The following is a 7,500-nucleotide window of genomic DNA, read 5'->3' on the forward strand; positions in this document are numbered from 1 at the left end:
CTGTATATGGATAAGTAGCCTATGGTTGTCAACTTATTTTGTACGGCCATACCAGCCTGGCAACGCCCGATCTCGTCTGATCTCGGAAGCTAAGCAGGGTCGGGCCTGGCTAGTAATTGGATGGGAGACCGCCTGGGAATACCAGGTGCTGTATGCTCTTTTGCTCATTCACTTAGAAACTGACATCTTGCAATATGCACAAGTAGTCCTTCATGAAAGGGGCTGGAAGCTGTTTTCATTTTGACACGAGAGAGAGAGAGAGAGAGACTACCTTGCATTGTCAATTGCTAAATCTGTATATGGATAAGTAGCCTATGGTTGTCAACTTATTTCGTACGGCCATACCAGCCTGGCAACGTCCGATCTCGTCTGATCTCGGAAGCTAAGCAGGGTCGGGCTGGTTAGTACTTGGATGGGAGACCGCCTGGGAATACCAGGTGCTGTATGCTCTTTTGCTCATTCACTTAGAAACTGAAATCTTGCAATATGCACAAGTAGTCCTTCATGAAAGGGGCTGGAAGCTGTTTTCATTTTGACACGAGAGAGAGAGAGACCACCTTGCATTGTCAATTGCTGAATCTGTATATGGATAAGTAGCCTATGGTTGTCAACTTATTTCGTACGGCCATACCAGCCTGGCAACGCCCGATCTCGTCTGATCTCGGAAGCTAAGCAGGGTCGGGCCTGGTTAGTACTTGGATGGGAGACCGCCTGGGAATACCAGGTGCTGTATGCTCTTTTGCTCATTCACTTAGAAACTGAAATCTTGCAATATGCACAAGTAGTCCTTCATGAAAGGGGCTGGAAGCTGTTTTCATTTTGACACGAGAGAGAGAGACTACCTTGCATTGTCAATTGCTAAATCTGTATATGGATAAGTAGCCTATGGTTGTCAACTTATTTCGTACGGCCATACCAGCCTGGCAACGCCCGATCTCGTCTGATCTCGGAAGCTAAGCAGGGTCGGGCCTGGTTAGTACTTGGATGGGAGACCGCCTGGGAATACCAGGTGCTGTATGCTCTTTTGCTCATTCACTTAGAAACTGAAATCTTGCAATATGCACAAGTAGTCCTTCATGAAAGGGGCTGGAAGCTGTTTTCATTTTGACACGAGAGAGAGAGAGACCACCTTGCATTGTCAATTGCTAAATCTGTATATGGATAAGTAGCCTATGGTTGTCAACTTATTTCGTACGGCCATACCAGCCTGGCAACGCCCGATCTCGTCTGATCTCGGAAGCTAAGCAGGGTCGGGCCTGGTTAGTACTTGGATGGGAGACCGCCTGGGAATACCAGGTGCTGTATGCTCTTTTGCTCATTCACTTAGAAACTGAAATCTTGCAATATGCACAAGTAGTCCTTCATGAAAGGGGCTGGAAGCTGTTTTCATTTTGACACGAGAGAGAGAGAGAGAGAGAGACCACCTTGCATTGTCAATTGCTAAATCTGTATATGGATAAGTAGCCTATGGTTGTCAACTTATTTTGTACGGCTATACCAGCCTGGCAACGCCCGATCTCGTCTGATCTCGGAAGCTAAGCATGGTCGGGCCTGGTTAGTACTTGGATGGGAGACCGCCTGGGAATACCAGGTGCTGTATGCTCTTTTGCTCATTCACTTAGAAACTGAAATCTTGCAATATGCACAAGTAGTCCTTCATGAAAGGGGCTGGAAGCTGTTTTCATTTTGACACGAGAGAGAGAGAGAGAGACCACCTTGCATTGTCAATTGCTAAATCTGTATATGGATAAGTAGCCTATGGTTGTCAACTTATTTCGTACGGCCATACCAGCCTGGCAACGCCCGATCTCGTCTGATCTCGGAAGCTAAGCAGGGTCGGGCCTGGTTAGTACTTGGATGGGAGACCGCCTGGGAATACCAGGTGCTGTATGCTCTTTTGCTCATTCACTTAGAAACTGACATCTTGCAATATGCACAAGTAGTCCTTCATGAAAGGGGCTGGAAGCTGTTTTCATTTTGACACGAGAGAGAGAGAGAGAGAGAGAGAGAGACCACCTTGCATTGTCAATTGCTAAATCTGTATATGGATAAGTAGCCTATGGTTGTCAACTTATTTCGTACGGCCATACCAGCCTGGCAACGCCCGATCTCGTCTGATCTCGGAAGCTAAGCAGGGTCGGGCCTGGTTAGTACTTGGATGGGAGACCGCCTGGGGAATACCAGGTGCTGTATGCTCTTTTGCTCATTCACTTAGAAACTGAAATCTTGCAATATGCACAAGTAGTCCTTCATGAAAGGGGCTGGAAGCTGTTTTCATTTTGACACGAGAGAGAGAGAGAGAGAGAGAGACCACCTTGCATTGTCAATTGCTAAATCTGTATATGGATAAGTAGCCTATGGTTGTCAACTTATTTTGTACGGCTATACCAGCCTGGCAACGCCCGATCTCGTCTGATCTCGGAAGCTAAGCATGGTCGGGCCTGGTTAGTACTTGGATGGGAGACCGCCTGGGAATACCAGGTGCTGTATGCTCTTTTGCTCATTCACTTAGAAACTGAAATCTTGCAATATGCACAAGTAGTCCTTCATGAAAGGGGCTGGAAGCTGTTTTCATTTTGACACGAGAGAGAGAGAGAGAGACCACCTTGCATTGTCAATTGCTAAATCTGTATATGGATAAGTAGCCTATGGTTGTCAACTTATTTCGTACGGCCATACCAGCCTGGCAACGCCCGATCTCGTCTGATCTCGGAGCTAAGCAGGGTCGGGCCTGGTTAGTACTTGGATGGGAGACCGCCTGGGAATACCAGGTGCTGTATGCTCTTTTGCTCATTCACTTAGAAACTGAAATCTTGCAATATGCACAAGTAGTCCTTCATGAAAGGGGCTGGAAGCTGTTTTCATTTTGACACGAGAGAGAGAGACCACCTTGCATTGTCAATTGCTAAATCTGTATATGGATAAGTAGCCTATGGTTGTCAACTTATTTTGTACGGCTATACCAGCCTGGCAACGCCCGATCTCGTCTGATCTCGGAAGCTAAGCAGGGTCGGGCCTGGTTAGTACTTGGATGGGAGACCGCCTGGGAATACCAGGTGCTGTATGCTCTTTTGCTCATTCACTTAGAAACTGAAATCTTGCAATATGCACAAGTAGTCCTTCATGAAAGGGGCTGGAAGCTGTTTTCATTTTGACACGAGAGAGAGAGAGAGAGACCACCTTGCATTGTCAATTGCTAAATCTGTATATGGATAAGTAGCCTATGGTTGTCAACTTATTTCGTACGGCCATACCAGCCTGGCAACGCCCGATCTCGTCTGATCTCGGAGCTAAGCAGGGTCGGGCCTGGTTAGTACTTGGATGGGAGACCGCCTGGGAATACCAGGTGCTGTATGCTCTTTTGCTCATTCACTTAGAAACTGAAATCTTGCAATATGCACAAGTAGTCCTTCATGAAAGGGGCTGGAAGCTGTTTTCATTTTGACACGAGAGAGAGAGAGACCACCTTGCATTGTCAATTGCTAAATCTGTATATGGATAAGTAGCCTATGGTTGTCAACTTATTTTGTACGGCTATACCAGCCTGGCAACGCCCGATCTCGTCTGATCTCGGAAGCTAAGCATGGTCGGGCCTGGTTAGTACTTGGATGGGAGACCGCCTGGGAATACCAGGTGCTGTATGCTCTTTTGCTCATTCACTTAGAAACTGAAATCTTGCAATATGCACAAGTAGTCCTTCATGAAAGGGGCTGGAAGCTGTTTTCATTTTGACACGAGAGAGAGAGAGAGAGAGAGACCACCTTGCATTGTCAATTGCTAAATCTGTATATGGATAAGTAGCCTATGGTTGTCAACTTATTTCGTATGGCCATACCAGCCTGGCAACGCCCGATCTCGTCTGATCTCGGAAGCTAAGCAGGGTCGGGCCTGGTTAGTACTTGGATGGGAGACCGCCTGGGAATACCAGGTGCTGTATGCTCTTTTGCTCATTCACTTAGAAACTGAAATCTTGCAATATGCACAAGTAGTCCTTCATGAAAGGGGCTGGAAGCTGTTTTCATTTTGACACGAGAGAGAGAGAGAGAGACCACCTTGCATTGTCAATTGCTAAATCTGTATATGGATAAGTAGCCTATGGTTGTCAACTTATTTCGTACGGCCATACCAGCCTGGCAACGCCCGATCTCGTCTGATCTCGGAGCTAAGCAGGGTCGGGCCTGGTTAGTACTTGGATGGGAGACCGCCTGGGAATACCAGGTGCTGTATGCTCTTTTGCTCATTCACTTAGAAACTGAAATCTTGCAATATGCACAAGTAGTCCTTCATGAAAGGGGCTGGAAGCTGTTTTCATTTTGACACGAGAGAGAGAGAGAGAGAGAGAGACCACCTTGCATTGTCAATTGCTAAATCTGTATATGGATAAGTAGCCTATGGTTGTCAACTTATTTTGTACGGCTATACCAGCCTGGCAACGCCCGATCTCGTCTGATCTCGGAAGCTAAGCATGGTCGGGCCTGGTTAGTACTTGGATGGGAGACCGCCTGGGAATACCAGGTGCTGTATGCTCTTTTGCTCATTCACTTAGAAACTGAAATCTTGCAATATGCACAAGTAGTCCTTCATGAAAGGGGCTGGAAGCTGTTTTCATTTTGACACGAGAGAGAGAGAGAGAGAGAGACCACCTTGCATTGTCAATTGCTAAATCTGTATATGGATAAGTAGCCTATGGTTGTCAACTTATTTCGTACGGCCATACCAGCCTGGCAACGCCTGATCTCGTCTGATCTCGGAAGCTAAGCAGGGTTGGGCCTGGTTAGTACTTGGATGGGAGACCGCCTGGGAATACCAGGTGCTGTATGCTCTTTTGCTCTTTCACTTAGAAACTGAAATCTTGCAATATGCACAAGTAGTCCTTCATGAAAGGGGCTGGAAGCTGTTTTCATTTTGACACGAGAGAGAGAGAGAGAGAGAGACCACCTTGCATTGTCAATTGCTAAATCTGTATATGGATAAGTAGCCTATGGTTGTCAACTTATTTCGTATGGCCATACCAGCCTGGCAACGCCCGATCTCGTCTGATCTCGGAAGCTAAGCAGGGTCGGGCCTGGTTAGTACTTGGATGGGAGACCGCCTGGGAATACCAGGTGCTGTATGCTCTTTTGCTCATTCACTTAGAAACTGAAATCTTGCAATATGCACAAGTAGTCCTTCATGAAAGGGGCTGGAAGCTGTTTTCATTTTGACACGAGAGAGAGAGAGAGACCACCTTGCATTGTCAATTGCTAAATCTGTATATGGATAAGTAGCCTATGGTTGTCAACTTATTTCGTACGGCCATACCAGCCTGGCAACGCCCGATCTCGTCTGATCTCGGAAGCTAAGCAGGGTCGGGCCTGGTTAGTACTTGGATGGGAGACCGCCTGGGAATACCAGGTGCTGTATGCTCTTTTGCTCATTCACTTAGAAACTGACATCTTGCAATATGCACAAGTAGTCCTTCATGAAAGGGGCTGGAAGCTGTTTTCATTTTGACACGAGAGAGAGAGAGAGAGAGAGAGAGAGAGACTACCTTGCATTGTCAATTGCTAATTCTGTATATGGATAAGTAGCCTATGGTTGTCAACTTATTTAGTACGGCCATACCAGCCTGGCAACGCCCGATCTCGTCTGATCTCGGAAGCTAAGCAGGGTCGGGCCTGGTTAGTACTTGGATGGGAGACCGCCTGGGAATACCAGGTGCTGTATGCTCTTTTGCTCATTCACTTAGAAACTGACATCTTGCAATATGCACAAGTAGTCCTTCATGAAAGGGGCTGGAAGCTGTTTTCATTTTGACACGAGAGAGAGAGAGAGAGAGAGACTACCTTGCATTGTCAATTGCTAAATCTGTATATGGATAAGTAGCCTATGGTTGTCAACGTATTTTGTACGGCCATACCAGCCTGGCAACGCCCGATCTCGTCTGATCTCGGAAGCTAAGCATGGTCGGGCCTGGTTAGTACTTGTATGGGAGACCGCCTGGGAATACCAGGTGCTGTATGCTCTTTTGCTCATTCACTTAGAAACTGAAATCTTGCAATATGCACAAGTAGTCCTTCATGAAAGGGGCTGGAAGCTGTTTTCATTTTGACACGAGAGAGAGAGAGAGAGACCACCTTGCATTGTCAATTGCTAAATCTGTATATGGATAAGTAGCCTATGGTTGTCAACTTATTTCGTACGGCCATACCAGCCTGGCAACGCCCGATCTCGTCTGATCTCGGAGCTAAGCAGGGTCGGGCCTGGTTAGTACTTGGATGGGAGACCGCCTGGGAATACCAGGTGCTGTATGCTCTTTTGCTCATTCACTTAGAAACTGAAATCTTGCAATATGCACAAGTAGTCCTTCATGAAAGGGGCTGGAAGCTGTTTTCATTTTGACACGAGAGAGAGAGAGAGAGAGAGAGACCACCTTGCATTGTCAATTGCTAAATCTGTATATGGATAAGTAGCCTATGGTTGTCAACTTATTTTGTACGGCTATACCAGCCTGGCAACGCCCGATCTCGTCTGATCTCGGAAGCTAAGCAGGGTCGGGCCTGGTTAGTACTTGGATGGGAGACCGCCTGGGAATACCAGGTGCTGTATGCTCTTTTGCTCATTCACTTAGAAACTGAAATCTTGCAATATGCACAAGTAGTCCTTCATGAAAGGGGCTGGAAGCTGTTTTCATTTTGACACGAGAGAGAGAGAGAGAGACCACCTTGCATTGTCAATTGCTAAATCTGTATATGGATAAGTAGCCTATGGTTGTCAACTTATTTCGTACGGCCATACCAGCCTGGCAACGCCCGATCTCGTCTGATCTCGGAGCTAAGCAGGGTCGGGCCTGGTTAGTACTTGGATGGGAGACCGCCTGGGAATACCAGGTGCTGTATGCTCTTTTGCTCATTCACTTAGAAACTGAAATCTTGCAATATGCACAAGTAGTCCTTCATGAAAGGGGCTGGAAGCTGTTTTCATTTTGACACGAGAGAGAGAGAGAGAGAGAGAGACCACCTTGCATTGTCAATTGCTAAATCTGTATATGGATAAGTAGCCTATGGTTGTCAACTTATTTTGTACGGCTATACCAGCCTGGCAACGCCCGATCTCGTCTGATCTCGGAAGCTAAGCATGGTCGGGCCTGGTTAGTACTTGGATGGGAGACCGCCTGGGAATACCAGGTGCTGTATGCTCTTTTGCTCATTCACTTAGAAACTGAAATCTTGCAATATGCACAAGTAGTCCTTCATGAAAGGGGCTGGAAGCTGTTTTCATTTTGACACGAGAGAGAGAGAGAGAGAGAGAGACCACCTTGCATTGTCAATTGCTAAATCTGTATATGGATAAGTAGCCTATGGTTGTCAACTTATTTTGTACGGCCATACCAGCCTGGCAACGCCTGATCTCGTCTGATCTCGGAAGCTAAGCAGGGTTGGGCCTGGTTAGTACTTGGATGGGAGACCGCCTGGGAATACCAGGTGCTGTATGCTCTTTTGCTCTTTCACTTAGAAACTG

The 7,500-nt window shown here is 46.8% G+C and overlaps 12 non-coding genes and 14 pseudogenes across 12 annotated transcripts; all 26 read left to right on the plus strand.

Annotated features, from left to right (window-relative positions):
- Positions 1–38: 38 nt before the first annotated feature.
- LOC146255714 (5S ribosomal RNA) lies at positions 39–157 on the plus strand (annotated as a pseudogene).
- Positions 158–331: 174 nt separating this feature from the next.
- LOC146255715 (5S ribosomal RNA) lies at positions 332–449 on the plus strand (annotated as a pseudogene).
- Positions 450–617: 168 nt separating this feature from the next.
- Positions 618–736, plus strand: LOC146255716 (5S ribosomal RNA). The gene has a single exon (XR_014731295.1). It is a non-coding gene; the product is annotated as a 5S ribosomal RNA (ribosomal RNA).
- Positions 737–902: 166 nt separating this feature from the next.
- Positions 903–1,021, plus strand: LOC146255717 (5S ribosomal RNA). The gene has a single exon (XR_014731296.1). It is a non-coding gene; the product is annotated as a 5S ribosomal RNA (ribosomal RNA).
- Positions 1,022–1,189: 168 nt separating this feature from the next.
- On the plus strand, positions 1,190–1,308 carry LOC146255718 (5S ribosomal RNA). The gene has a single exon (XR_014731297.1). It is a non-coding gene; the product is annotated as a 5S ribosomal RNA (ribosomal RNA).
- Positions 1,309–1,484: 176 nt separating this feature from the next.
- On the plus strand, positions 1,485–1,603 carry LOC146255719 (5S ribosomal RNA; annotated as a pseudogene).
- A 172-nt stretch (positions 1,604–1,775) lies between these two features.
- Positions 1,776–1,894, plus strand: LOC146255720 (5S ribosomal RNA). The gene has a single exon (XR_014731298.1). It is a non-coding gene; the product is annotated as a 5S ribosomal RNA (ribosomal RNA).
- A 182-nt stretch (positions 1,895–2,076) lies between these two features.
- On the plus strand, positions 2,077–2,196 carry LOC146255721 (5S ribosomal RNA; annotated as a pseudogene).
- A 178-nt stretch (positions 2,197–2,374) lies between these two features.
- On the plus strand, positions 2,375–2,493 carry LOC146255722 (5S ribosomal RNA; annotated as a pseudogene).
- A 172-nt stretch (positions 2,494–2,665) lies between these two features.
- Positions 2,666–2,783, plus strand: LOC146255723 (5S ribosomal RNA; annotated as a pseudogene).
- A 166-nt stretch (positions 2,784–2,949) lies between these two features.
- On the plus strand, positions 2,950–3,068 carry LOC146255724 (5S ribosomal RNA). Its single transcript, XR_014730818.1, has one exon. It is a non-coding gene; the product is annotated as a 5S ribosomal RNA (ribosomal RNA).
- A 172-nt stretch (positions 3,069–3,240) lies between these two features.
- LOC146255725 (5S ribosomal RNA) lies at positions 3,241–3,358 on the plus strand (annotated as a pseudogene).
- A 168-nt stretch (positions 3,359–3,526) lies between these two features.
- LOC146255726 (5S ribosomal RNA) lies at positions 3,527–3,645 on the plus strand (annotated as a pseudogene).
- A 176-nt stretch (positions 3,646–3,821) lies between these two features.
- On the plus strand, positions 3,822–3,940 carry LOC146255727 (5S ribosomal RNA). The gene has a single exon (XR_014730555.1). It is a non-coding gene; the product is annotated as a 5S ribosomal RNA (ribosomal RNA).
- Positions 3,941–4,112: 172 nt separating this feature from the next.
- On the plus strand, positions 4,113–4,230 carry LOC146255728 (5S ribosomal RNA; annotated as a pseudogene).
- Positions 4,231–4,408: 178 nt separating this feature from the next.
- LOC146255729 (5S ribosomal RNA) lies at positions 4,409–4,527 on the plus strand (annotated as a pseudogene).
- Positions 4,528–4,703: 176 nt separating this feature from the next.
- LOC146255730 (5S ribosomal RNA) lies at positions 4,704–4,822 on the plus strand. The gene has a single exon (XR_014730674.1). It is a non-coding gene; the product is annotated as a 5S ribosomal RNA (ribosomal RNA).
- A 176-nt stretch (positions 4,823–4,998) lies between these two features.
- LOC146255731 (5S ribosomal RNA) lies at positions 4,999–5,117 on the plus strand. The gene has a single exon (XR_014730556.1). It is a non-coding gene; the product is annotated as a 5S ribosomal RNA (ribosomal RNA).
- A 170-nt stretch (positions 5,118–5,287) lies between these two features.
- On the plus strand, positions 5,288–5,406 carry LOC146255732 (5S ribosomal RNA). Its single transcript, XR_014731299.1, has one exon. It is a non-coding gene; the product is annotated as a 5S ribosomal RNA (ribosomal RNA).
- Positions 5,407–5,590: 184 nt separating this feature from the next.
- Positions 5,591–5,709, plus strand: LOC146255733 (5S ribosomal RNA). The gene has a single exon (XR_014730834.1). It is a non-coding gene; the product is annotated as a 5S ribosomal RNA (ribosomal RNA).
- A 176-nt stretch (positions 5,710–5,885) lies between these two features.
- Positions 5,886–6,004, plus strand: LOC146255734 (5S ribosomal RNA; annotated as a pseudogene).
- Positions 6,005–6,176: 172 nt separating this feature from the next.
- On the plus strand, positions 6,177–6,294 carry LOC146255735 (5S ribosomal RNA; annotated as a pseudogene).
- Positions 6,295–6,472: 178 nt separating this feature from the next.
- Positions 6,473–6,591, plus strand: LOC146255736 (5S ribosomal RNA). Its single transcript, XR_014730819.1, has one exon. It is a non-coding gene; the product is annotated as a 5S ribosomal RNA (ribosomal RNA).
- A 172-nt stretch (positions 6,592–6,763) lies between these two features.
- Positions 6,764–6,881, plus strand: LOC146255737 (5S ribosomal RNA; annotated as a pseudogene).
- Positions 6,882–7,059: 178 nt separating this feature from the next.
- LOC146255738 (5S ribosomal RNA) lies at positions 7,060–7,178 on the plus strand (annotated as a pseudogene).
- Positions 7,179–7,356: 178 nt separating this feature from the next.
- On the plus strand, positions 7,357–7,475 carry LOC146255739 (5S ribosomal RNA). Its single transcript, XR_014730860.1, has one exon. It is a non-coding gene; the product is annotated as a 5S ribosomal RNA (ribosomal RNA).
- Positions 7,476–7,500: the final 25 nt, after the last annotated feature.

Source organism: Hypomesus nipponensis, chromosome 15 (genome assembly GCF_054491055.1).
Source record: "Hypomesus nipponensis isolate SF chromosome 15, ASM5449105v1, whole genome shotgun sequence".
NCBI classification, from domain to species: domain Eukaryota; kingdom Metazoa; phylum Chordata; class Actinopteri; order Osmeriformes; family Osmeridae; genus Hypomesus; species Hypomesus nipponensis.